At 40.7% G+C, this 13,184-nt stretch overlaps 2 long non-coding RNA genes across 3 annotated transcripts in view; one reads left to right on the top strand and one right to left on the bottom strand.

The window, feature by feature from the left end:
- Positions 1 to 13,184, top strand: part of LOC308587426 — a 153,381-nt gene that overhangs the window by 114,909 nt on the left and 25,288 nt on the right. The gene's annotated exons all lie outside the window — the stretch shown is intronic.
- LOC308587432 overlaps positions 9,476 to 13,184 on the bottom strand; it is a 39,231-nt gene continuing 35,522 nt past the window's right edge. Inside the window, exons 2-3 of the long non-coding RNA XR_014008371.1 lie at positions 11,162 to 11,238; positions 9,476 to 9,576 (exon numbers count right to left, since the gene is read on the bottom strand). This is a non-coding gene — a long non-coding RNA (uncharacterized lncRNA). The remainder of the gene's footprint in view (positions 9,577 to 11,161; positions 11,239 to 13,184) is intronic.

The following is a 13,184-nucleotide window of genomic DNA, read 5'->3' as shown; positions in this document are numbered from 1 at the left end:
GAATCAGTGCATGAATTATGGGTCACGGTCCAGCGGCAGAGCATTTGCTCTGCATACAGAAGGTCCCAGGTTTGATTCTTGGCATCTCCAGGTGGGACAAAGAAAGACCCCTTGGGAGCACTGCTAATCAAGGTAGACAGGGCTAAGCTAGACGAATAAATAGTCTGGCGTGGTATAAGGCAGCTTTCTAATGTTAAGTTTCCTTTTTTAAAAAAAACAAAACAAACCCAGATACTGAAGAAACGTGAAAGCGTGCTCTCCTTCATGGAGAGCATGTGTTGCAGTGGGGGCAAACAAGACATCCCTCTGTTGCTGGGCGGGTTAGTTTGGATGGCCACAAATCTTATTGGGCACCTCTTGCAATTTATGATTGACAGCCAAGGGGCTATTTATTCCCTGCGCGCCGTGTTGAGCTGCCTCTTTTTGCTGCACGCATCAGATCACCCTCCCACCCTCCTTATATTTAGGGCTGTTTGTGTTGACCTTGCTATGCCTGTCATGGGGTCGTCTGCTTTGGGGCAGGGGCCTGGTAGGAACTTTTCCATTTGGCTGATTGGCTGGTGCCATTTGGTTTTGGCCTACTGCGTAGCAAAGTCGTCACAACTTTTAAGGTTGTGGTTAGGCATTGGTTAAATTTGGTTGATAGAGGGGGTACGGTTGGCTGTTCCTGCCCCTCCAATGTTGCTGCTGCAAGGGTATTCTGTTAAAGGAATCTAGGGGCTCACCATGCTCTTGTCTGAACCCCTGTCAAGGGGCTAGGGCCATGCAAGAGCCCCTGGGGGCATTTGGGGAGAGGTGAGGGCCTGGCACCCGGCTCTATTCTCTTCAGATACCTGAAGATATTTGAAGAAGTGTGCATGCACACCATAGCTCATACCAATAACAAACTTAGTTGGTCTCTCAGGTTCCAAGAATTCCTGGAAGGAATTATTTTATTATGGTTTTAAAAGTGAGTCCATAAGTTACTGTGGAGGCCAATTCTGGATCCACATGTCCTTCCACAGTGGGGACATAGGTTTCCAGGCAGGAGTTAATCACGGTGAGGGTTTGCCAAGTGTGCCTTCCTCTTAGCGCATTTCTCCCTTTCGTCCTGAGTTCGAGCCTCTTCGAAACCCATGACACCTTTAGTAAAGGCTGTTCTCCAATTGGAGTGTTCACAGGCCAGTGTTTCCCATTTGTTGGTGTTTATACTACGTTTTTAAAGATTTGCCTTGAGACAGTCTTTGAACCTCTTTTGTTGACCACCAGCATTACGCTTTCCATTTTTAAGAATAGAGTAGTTGCTTTGGAAGACGATAATCAGGCATCACACAACATGGCCAGTCCAACAAAGTTGATGTTGAAGAATCATTGCTTTGACACTGGTGATCTTTTCTTCTTCCAGTACCCTGGTATTAGTTTGCCTGTCCTCCCAGGTGATGCGTAAAATTTTCCAGAGACAGGTGTTTGACCAGGTGTGTGTCCCTGCCCTCCCCCCACACTTAAAGTACGATTCAGCCTTGCTTACCTGTTTTCATTAAGGAATACCTAAATGAAATTTCAAAACAATCCCTCTTCATTACAGGAATGCTGACCAGAGAACTGATACAAGCAGAAACAGCAGAATCAGTGTGTGTGCCACACAAAGCAGGCTTATGCCAAAATTTGGGCTGCCAGCTGAAATAAGAGTGAGCTGTACCCAACAATGTTATATTCAGAGTAGATCTGCTGAAATTATTGGACCTAATTTAGGATTATCAATTCATTCCAGTTGGCCTACTGTGGGGAAGATTAATATTGGATGCAATGCCTCATCATTTGCTTTTTAGCTAGATACCAAAAAAAGGAAGGAAGGAAGGAAGGAAGGAAGGAAGGAAGGAAGGAAGGGAAGACAGGCAAGAACAATGGCTCGTTTCTCTCTCTCAGATATTGTTGCACATTACCAGCTGACTAGACAAGGTTTTTCTGTGCCAAAAATTGTTGGATCTTAGAGTCACTGGTAGGAAGTGCATACTCTTCTCTCCTCCAGTTCCTCCCTGTGTATCAATATTCATAAATCGAGGGAAATTTCCCTAAACATAGAACCATTTTGATAGAAGGAAAGGGATCCTCCCTAAGAAAAATAAGCAAGCAGGTATTTTTTAATGTATATTTTTTAAAACAAGATTTGTATACCTCTTGCTTGATAAAGAATTAGAATGATGTTAGAATGAAATTAAGTGGTTCTAGCAGCAATGTCATAAAGGTGTATGAAAAAATGACTAGTTAATAGGTGAGAATTTAAAGCTATAAATTAGGTTAAAGGATTAAGACAAAAACAAAGAGGGAAAGGAATTGCTGAATTAACCAATTGAACTGGAATACAAAAAAGGGAGGTGAGAAGAGGTCAGGGAAGCAAGGAAATGAAATGTAAGATACGGAAGGATTAATCTGTTTTTAAGTGTTTTTTTAACTTTTTTTCTATATTTTGTATTTTGTATGTTTTTTTATATATTTTCCCTTGGTTTTTTTTTACTTTTAACTATGTAATTTTTTGTTTCTGAAATTTTAATAAATATCATTTTAAAAAAAAGAAAAATAAGCAAGCAGGTATTTTTTAATGTATATTTTTAAAAACAAGATTTGTATACCTCTTGCTTGATAAAGCAAATGTTTGATTCAGGCAATTTAAAATTGACAGTGCTTCCAATCACTGCATCAAGGGCTCCTCTGTGTCCTAGACCAAGTGAGGAGAGGAGCTTCCTGCCTGTACACATTCAACTGAAGAATTCTTCCCCCAAAGAATCCTGGGAAGTACAGTTTGTTGAGGGTATCCAATCAGAATTCTCTGCTAGAAATCACTATCCCCTCCCATGACTTTGTGGGCGTCAAGGTTAAATGCCTGTGATATAGATGTGTCCCCAGCAGCATTGCTTCATTTGGATATAGCCTGGATGTGATTTAAATCAAAAGCCCGTCTTAAGAGAGTTTAATTTTCTTTGATCAAGGGTTGAATGGAAATTTGATCCAATTATGTATCAGCTTGTTGTCCGTCGTCGTCCCCCATTCGCCATCTTGACCAGCATAACTCCAGGCAGTCTCATTTGACGTACGTAATTTCCCAAAGGACGGCTCCTGACAAGCAATCTTTCCTGGAATGACAGTACGACTTTAGGCAATCAGCAAATCCCGAAATAGCAATATCTTTCCCTGACAGCTTTAATTCGGATGCTGATTTTAAAACTACACATAACATAAGATGGTTATAGATGGGAGTCGGTCTCAATTTCTTGCACGGTCCTCCTTATAAAGATGTAAGCTCTGCTGCTGCACAAAGGCACTGAGAAAGGGGACAAATTGCAGTAGAAACATAGCCACGTGTGCTTTTTGTACTAGTTATAAAGCCTGGAGCTGTGCACAGAGGATTGATGCATCTAGCTTAGTACTGCCCACACTGGCGGCCACCCATGATTTCAGGCAGGGTTCTCTCCCAGCTTTATCTGGAGACGCCATTGTGACTGAACCCAGGACTTTCTGCATGCAAAACAGGTACTCTGCCACCAAGTTACAGCCCTTTCCCTCCATGTAACTCAGTGTTTCCCAAATGTGGGTCTCCAGTTGTGTTTGGACTACAATTCCCATCATGCCCAAAATACTGAAACTGCTTCCCTAGTTATCCTTAACCATCTTCTTTAGCATCCCCTTTCTTAAAAATGTGGTCTTCATTAGGCATTATTACACTTTGTGGCTAATTTTTACAATATACTACCAATAGTAAACATCCTTGCCGTTTTTCATTGCTGGTTAGGATGTATTAATATTGCTGTTAATAATGAAGAAAAGCACCATCGGCAAGTAATTAAAGGAGTATGTTGTTCAATCATTCATCACTGTAACCATTTCTTATGCCACCCTTCAGTTACATTCCCTGGGCAGTTTACAAGAAAAGGGAGGAAAAAATACAACAACTGAAATGTGAATACAAAAAACAAAATGAGCTAAATGTCACAAATCCTTAATTATGGTTTACTAAAGCCAGCCTCCTTCAACCCATCATTTATCAAACTGTTCTATTTAAGTTAATCAGTTAAGATTAGTCATTAGTCACTAAACTGTGGTTAGTAAAAAACAGAAGCAAAAGCTCTAATATTATACCCTCCAGTATACCCTAATATCATACCCTCCAACGATGAATATAGGGACATCCCATTCCATCATGATAATTTTTATTATTTATACCACACACATCTCATTGGGCTGCCCCAGCACTCTGGGCAGCTTCCAACATTTATTAAAAACATAATAAACTATTAAACATTTTTTTAAACTTCCCTGTACAGGATTGCCTTCAGACGGTTCAGGGGGCGGACAACTCTATACCCTCCAACATTCCCCAAAGGAAACAGGAAAACTTTTCCTAAGGAAAAGTGGGACATTCCAGGATCAAATCAGAAACTGGGACGGCTTCTCCAAAGCAGGGACATCCCTGGAAAATAGGGACACTTGGAGGGTCTGTAATATCTTAGCAGCGATGCTGAAGAAGAGATGGAGGAAATGAGAGCCCAAAGCTTGCCTTGTTGGTGATGGTTTATGATGATCAACCATTGTTTACAGTTGTATCCAAATGCTTATTGAGTATAGGGCAGGATTTAAGGAACAGACATAAGGAAAGCTGGAAAGCAACCTGTGGTGTTAAAAATATGCTGACTGGGGTAACTTTGTGGTTTTCCAACACAAGTACACAACAGGGAAGGCTGGAGTTCAGAGGCTCTGGTTAGTAAGGCAGAGGTCTGAGGAATGCAATCTTTGTGTCTTGTTCATCACATAGAAGAGGGGAAATATGGAGGGTATTTGCATATATTTTTTAGGAGGAAAAAGAGAAGGGAACACTAAAAACAGGTGAATAAACAAGAAGGCCAAGCCTCAAAATGGTACTGAAATATAATCAAAGAAACAAAATACACAATCTGTTTCAGATGACCAGATGTGTGTTGTTGTAGTATTTGTAACCAGCTACAGCATCCTTTGTTCCTGAGGAAGATTGAAACCACAATGTGTTAGGCGTTTTGTATATTTGTTTTAACTTCCCTTCATACCTCAGCACCAATTTGAGGAATAGACTTGTTTTCCAGTCATGTTTCTTTGGGGGAGAGTTTGGCTGACTGCGGATTATTTAGAAGTTGTGGAGCAACTAGGGCTTGTGGCAACATTGGCGTAGAGTTAGTCTTGTGATTGCACCAGCATCAACAGTCTAGTTCACATCCAGTTGTAGGGAGGAGAAAAAGTCGCCAGATCATTTTAGAAGTTCTTATGGGAAAGAGTGATAATCTAGGGTGTACTAGATTGTGGTAGGGTAAGAGGACTATACCACATAGGAGGAGGAGCTCAGATTAGAATTGTGTACTTTCCATCTGTTATGACCCAGTCTTGCTGATCAGCAAAACATAAGGGTTTCTTTGAAACTGTCATCAGAAACAGAGAGATAGAAGCAAACACCATCAATCTGTGAACCTTCAAAAGAGGAATTCAGTGATTTGGAAGAAATTTTCAATATGTAAAGACAGTAGAGAAAAACAGATGAGGAAGGCTAGAAACAGCTATTCCCAGGATCATGCCGAGTATCCTTATCTTTGCACAAAACTTTCATTGAATGTAATGTTAGATTTTCTCCAATATTTATATTTTATTACTTGATCTGGTTTGATTATCTTCCTCCTGCAATCTATTGGCATACTTGAAACAAAGAAAAATTCACTCTTTGAGACCGTAGTCTCCCCTCTGCCAAATTCAAGTATTAAGCATTTATTTATTTATTTAAAAATGGAAGCTTTGGGTAATGAAAGCATTAGCACAGGACATAGTGAATTCATTTTTCTGAAACAGCACTTGCAAAATTACATGAACCACAACTCTCAGCTTGTGTGGCAATCCCTGTGTTCAAACATCAAGGATTTTATCATTATTTGACTTCCTTCTCTATATGCTTTTTCACCACCCATCTCCAGAGACAGAAATGGTGGAGTGACAAGCCGCCTAGATGTTTTTAATGTGAAATGAAATGTGCTGCTTTTTGTTGCTTGTGTGTATTAAATTTTTTATTTTAATGGCATGTCAACCTAAAATATATACACGAAAATGACTTAATACATTTGAACTTAGGAGAACATCACTCTGCAGGTCACTTTATTTATTATTTAGCTACAGCTCCCTTGCACACCGTCTTGTCACAAGAAGCAGAGCATGATGATGGCTGTTTATTTATTAGGATGAGGAGGAGAAGGCAACATCCTTTGTAACAACTGATCTGAGCGTGCCCGGAAACAGTTTGGAGTCATTTGAAGTTTCTGATATTTTTGTCTATGGGTTAATCTGTTGCAAAGGCTGTGCTGTTTAGGACTACAAGGGTGCATATAGTATTTTCCTCATAACTACAGAATGCCATTACATTAAAGACCTATCAAAGCTTAAGGGCTGATACATCCAACCAGAGATACATTCACTCTGCAGAGGTGCAGTGTTGGTTTCACAATTTTATCCAGATCAAGATGTATAAAAGCATGTCAAATATTTTTTATTTTTTATAAAAAAATTATTGGTTTTACAAAACATTTTTTATAGACACATACAAACATATAAACAAACAAACAAACAAACATGTATAATTTCATATCCTTTTTTTCATAAACCTTACTTCGTCGACTTCCCCAAACCTCCCCTTTCTACATCCCAATTTCCAAAATTATTTCAGCAAATCCTAACACTTGATTTTATCTGATTTATCCCTTATTCTTTTCTTTTACTTAATCTTTTACAGCTGTAAACCCCCTTTTCCCCCCCTAAAACCTCGACATTTTAACTTTCATTAATTTTACAATATTTCTTAAGATAAGTTTTAAATTTCTTCCAGTCTTCTTCCGCCGTCTCTTTCCCCTGGTCACGGATTCTGCCAGTCATTTCAGCCAGTCCCATATAGTCTATCACCTTCATTTGCCATTCTTCCAGAGTGGGTAGATCTTGAGTCTTCCAATGCTTTGCAATAAGTACTCTTGCTGCTGTGGTGGCGTACATAAAAAAAATTCTATCTTTCTTTAGCACCAATTGGCTGACAATGCCCAAGAGAAAGGCCTCTGGTTTCTTAGGGAAAGTACATTTAAGCACCTTTTTCATTTCGTTATATATCATTTCCCAGAAAGCCTTAATCTTCGGGCACGTCCACCAAAGGTGATAAAAAGTACCTTCAGTTTCTTTGCATTTCCAGCACTTGTTATCGGGCAGATGGTAGATTTTTGCTAGCTTGACTGGGGTCATGTACCACCTATAGATCATTTTCATAATATTTTCCTTTAAGGCATTACATGCCGTAAATTTTATACCAGTGGTCCACAACTGTTCCCAGTCAGCAAACATAATGTTATGACCAATGTCCTGTGCCCACTTAATCATAGCTGACTTAACTGTTTCATCTTGTGTATTCCATTTCAGCAACAAGTTATACATTCTAGACAAATTCTTAGCATTGGGCTCTAACAATTCTGTTTCTAATTTTGATTTCTCCACCTGGAAGCCAATTTTCCTGTCTTGTTTATAAACCTCCATTATTTGATAATAATGGAGCCAATCTCGTACTTTGGTCTTCAATTTCTCTTGACTCTGTAGTTTCAATTTATCACCCTCTTGTTCCAAAATTTCCCAATACTTTGGCCATTTGGCCTCCATATTGAGTTTTTTCACAGCTTTAGCCTCCAATGGCGACAACCATCTAGGAGTTTTGTTTTCCATCAAGTCTTTATATCTGATCCAGACATTATATAATGCTTTTCTAACAATGTGGTTTTTGAAAGCTTTATGCACTTTGACCTTGTCATACCATAGATATGCATGCCATCCAAATACATTATTAAAACCTTCTAAGTCCAAGATATCTGTATGTCAAATAAATGCTGGGAATGTATGCAGATAGATAGGACATTCTTCCCTAAAAAGTCAGGAAATGCAGCAGTCTATAAATTTTAGGATTAGGATTTGGTTGCTCAGCATACAAGAAATATAAACTTCAAGGCATGATTACAAGGAAAGGGTACTGGGGAAATTGAACTGATGGCAGAACTATACCGTACACTTAAAGGACACTGAATACTTCTGCCAAAGAATTCTGGGAATGGTAGTTTTCCCTCCTCTCACAAACCCATAATTCCCAGGTATCAAACTACCATTCCCAGAATTCTTTTGGGGAAGTAATCTGCTTCAGATTTGCACCAAGTGTCCTTTAAATGTATGGTATGGATCTGCCCTCAGCCTAGGCTTACTCTATGAAAAGGATGGAATAGTAATATATGTTCAGTTCTAGCTATTCCTTGTCAACTGGTTGTTTTCAGATTACACAGCACAAAGACTCAAATAGACCCGCGTTAATACCAGGGCTATTTTTTCACACACCCTTTTTCTTCTACTGAGATCATGTAGCACTCAAACAAAATTTAGAGGTTGCCGTGCCTCCCACCTCAGCTTCTTGTTGCATAGATGTTTTGTCCTGGAAGGTTTCGTTTTTAATTTTGCAGACAATAATAATGAATAATGCAGATGAACAACTAGTGCGGCAGAGCTGCGTATGACAGAGAGCTGGTGTTCACACAGGAGAATGGGGTATCATTTCATCTAGCTGCTTTGAGTGGCGCTGTGTATGCATTGCACCAGTTTTTATTGTTATTTGCTGTCGTCTTCTGCCACCATCAACATTTCCAGATTAAAACACCGCAACGTTCATCTGCTCTCCGTCTTTGGCTTGAAAGTGACAGTAATTATTATTACATGATAGCTAATCAACAAACATCGTTGTCACACGCTACTTAATGACTGTAGTTCGCTTGCAAGCATTAATGGGGAGATGTATAAAGAGAATATGAACCTACGGTACAAGAGAACATGAACAGACAATTTGATTCTCAACTGCAATACAGCTCTTTTCTTTCTCTCCTTATTATTTTTTTCCCCAGTTCAGGTTTGGAATTCAATAGCATATATTTATGAAAGCATGATCAGCATTGTAAATTTATCATTGTGTTTGTCCTAAACAGGATAAAGGCACCCCTTACAGGGGATGCGAAAGTGGAAATCATTCCCCATAGTCCTTGACTTGTCATTCTATGAGAGAGAGAGAGAACTGGATAGGTACTGTTCTTTATATGACTGGTCACAATGTTTGGGTCATACTTAATCAAGCAAATAGAATCTATTTCAGGTAATGCCTTTATATTTTAATCGTTATTGCCACCTTGTGGCAAAAACAAATTCTGCCTCATGGGTAATTTAGTGCATTGGCCACACAGTCTTACAAATCCATATCCTCCCACATTTCTCTGATGAAAATAGGGATGTCCTATTCCATCACCACCACCATCATCATCGTTTTATTATTTATACCCCGCCCATCTGACTGCGTTGCTCCAGGCACTCTGGGTGGCTTCCAACATACATAAAACATAATAAAACATCAAACATTTTTTTAAAAAAACTTCCCTTCAGATGTTTTCTAAAAGTTGTATAGTTACTTGTTTCCTTGGCTTCGGGATCACATAACTCCATACCCTCCAACAGTTCTCTGATGAAAATAGGGGTGTCCTAAGGAAAAGGGAGATATTCCAGGATCAAATCAGAAACAAGGACGGCTTCTGTAAATCCAGGACTGTCCCTGGAAAATAGAGACACTTGCGGGGTCTGCAAACCATAAATGTGATTGCTGCATCATTCAAGAGTAAGGGATTATTCACTATGACTCCCAAAGCATTTGAATGATTTCTCAGTAGATTGAGGCTGTTTTATGCTAACACATGACCTCAATGAGCCACTAGTCAAGGGGGGGGGGTTAAAACAAATCACTTGGATCAGGAAGTATGGTCAGGTGATCAGAGTTCTACATATTGTGAGCAGAATCAATATGCAGCTACAAAATGGTTGCTAATTGTTGGCAACTGTCACAAGATCAGCAGCATTTTATCAAGCTGGGGGATTTCAAACTGTCTACCTTCTGGGAATCCTCTCCACATTTACCTGCATAAGATATCTGAGAAGTCTGGAGTCTGTGCTAAAGTTCCTAGCCAGTTCGTTGGTCAAGTCTATTGGATCATCATCACCACCCACAACAACTAACAGTGTGATCATGATTATGTTGAATCAGAACAGAAGTAAATTCAGTAGAACCAACTCCCACTGACAGGATTACAGCCTAAGAGCAATTGCACTCTCTTCTCTGGGCTATGAGGACATCAAGTAATGAAGAGCAAGCTGTCTTTTCGGGAAGCTTCCTGGCATCACTGATCTTCTCATTGAGGAACCAATGATAGGCTTCCAAGGAATCTCAGAGAGCTTTAAAGTCACTGTGATGTGTCAATGCCAGGATGATGTGTCCTCTCCCTCTTCTACTGCAACAGCCTAAGTAGTGAAGTGATAACAGACTCAAACTTGCCCCAAATATGAGTCTTCCTTCTGACCTTATGGACCATTGTCTGGTTCAGTGTTCCAGCTTTTTTTGAATGCAGCAGGAGTGATGCAGCTGTTGAAAACTCATAGAAAGAACACATCTGGATTTTTTTTAAACCTAGAGAGAGAACATCACAAAGAATTTGTAGCAGATTCCATCATGCACAGAAAAAGCTGTAGGGAACTCTGAGATGGATGGGGAAAGAGCCATCCACCTAGCTGGCTGATCAATGTGAAATGCTGATCAAAAAAACCTGAAAACTATAAAACAGAAGAAACTTGCATACATCACACGTGTGCTGCAATCTCTGGCAAGGAAAAGCAAAACAGATAAAACAATCTCAGAACAAAGAGAAACTGCAAGAATGCAGAACGGCTCTTCTTGCTTCAAGAAACGTTATGCTGACCATACTGTTTAGAATAAGCCCACCATATTCTGTATATTCTGTTTTGGAATAGATATTCAAAGGTTCCATCTTAAATGGGTTTGGCTTGCTCACTGCGTATATTACTTGTGTATACTATATCACCTTTCCCTTGCGCCCAAGAGTCCAGATTGCAGAGTTAACCAATAAGGATTAGTTCTACTTATGCACGGATGTAAGCAAACATCTGCCCAATTCTATCTGGTTATTTTAATTTTCTTCCCCCCTGCCCTGCAACAAAGATGACCATCTGTTCTGTCATCAGCACTGATCTCGCTCTAGAAGCGAAATCAAAAGATCACCTGCCTAGCCACGCATTGTTCTCCCTTAAGCGCAAGCTAAACTTTAGTGGCATTCATCTATAGCTGTGAGTGCTGACCTGAAAGACAAAAATGTTTAGCTGGTCACAGAGCAGCCAGAGGTGCAGCTGGAGATGGGGGGGGGGAGGACAATTAAAATGTTTTACATGTATTCTAAATTAGAAGGTGTGGGGAGGAGGAAGTACTCTGTCAAACGTTCATTCCACTCCATGAACAACAACACGTTCATGTAAAAATGAATAGTAATACAAATAAGAATACACTTATTTTATGTAAAGTAAATGTGACAATTTCAACATGTACACAAGCAGCTGGTCATATGTTAACATTGGTTCTGGACTCTACCATTTCAGACTAAGAGGTGGGGATGGCATGGTAGAATTCTCTCTCTGAAAACATACATAGAAAACCAGATATCAGGAAATAGGTGTCTGAGCTAGTTTTCTTCCTGAAGAGTTTTTTCCCTCTCACGAAGGAGCATTGAAAGAAATGATCCCCTCAAAGTCATCTGAGGTGCTAGAGTCCTAGAAGACCTTTGCTACGCAATAATGCTGATAATCTGCTAATTTTCTAGAAAACGTGGTGATGGAACTCACCGTGAACGCCTCCCTCATTCTCTTATAATGGCAATGGCGCCCACCTGAGAGATGCTGGAACTGAGTTCCTGTGAGTCCCAACTGAAAAAAGCCCTGCTGATAACGCTGCTTTCATAGATCAGGACCGGAACCAAAACCTTTAACTATGTTGGTGAGCTTAAGAATGTAGTTTTTGATTCAATTCGAAAACTACAATATGATGGATTGAGGAAATATAAATGTAAATGTATGGGGGATGGGGAAGAAATGGTGTTTGCTTTGGTACATCTGTATTGTAATGTAATATGTGAAAACAAATAAATAAATTGTAAAAAAAAAGAATGTATTTTTGGTGGGCTGGTTCACACATGCGCATTCATTGAGTGAGGTGTCACGCAATGACCAGATATGTGGCTTTGCTATCGCAGGAAGCATTTATTTTTAGCACCTACTGTCATCTCCTCTACAATATGAGATGAGAGATCTCTCCTCGCTTGATCAATTAACACTGAATAACTCTTAGCCATATGTGTGAACTGCCTCCATTTAAAAAGTATTCTCTCTGTGTATGCATTTCTGTGCGGCAAAAATGATAATTGCCAGTAAGCTGTAGATCTCTGCATAAGTGCCAACATATTTAACATTTTTGTTGTTGTTGTTGTTGTTATATTATTATTATTATTTACAAAGCACCATTCAAGGATTACCCAGCCCTCTCTCTGCAGATGGAGAATGGGCTAGTGCAGTGTTTCCCAACCGGTGTTCCGCGGCACACTAGTGTGCCGCGAGACGTTGCCTGGTGTGCCGTGGGAGGGAGGCGGGCGGCGAGAGGCGGGGCGGCGATGGCGAGGAGAGGCCGCCCAGCGCGGGGCTCTCGCCGTCTGCCTGCCTGGCTGCCTGCGTGGCGCTGACGTCACGGGGCTGTAACGTGCCCCACATAGGCACACGCGGGGCGTCGAGCGAGCTCCCTCCCACATCCCATCGCCGCTCGCTTCGGCCGGCCTACTGGGCTGTCGCAGGCGGAAGGCCTGCGCATGCGCGAGGTTTTCGCGCCTTCGGGATTCCCTTCACGCCTTCCTCCTCCCGGGTCCTTGAGAGCGCGGGAAGCGGCAGCGCGAGACCGGCGTTGAGCCTGGTAGGTATTGCGCTTGCCAAGGCAGTCATATGGGAAATGAAAACTTGCAAAGCAAGCAACCAGTTCAATCTGAAGTACGTGTATGCTTAATATCCTGTACCTGAAACCTGTTCTGCCCCCTCCCCCACACTTGGTGCCATTTTCATCTACACATGCAGCAGAGTAAGTTGACCCAGAATAGTACCAATTCAGATGGCAGATGGGAGAATGACAGTGCTGAATGCTTTCCCATGTAGAACAGTCCCTGCAAATAAAAACCTAGCATATTTGGAAGAGGGATGCTAGCCTAACCATT

Source organism: Podarcis bocagei (assembly GCF_964188305.1).
Source record: "Podarcis bocagei genome assembly, chromosome: 5".
Taxonomy (NCBI): domain Eukaryota; kingdom Metazoa; phylum Chordata; class Lepidosauria; order Squamata; family Lacertidae; genus Podarcis; species Podarcis bocagei.
This window is presented reverse-complemented; position numbering and strand designations above follow the sequence as displayed.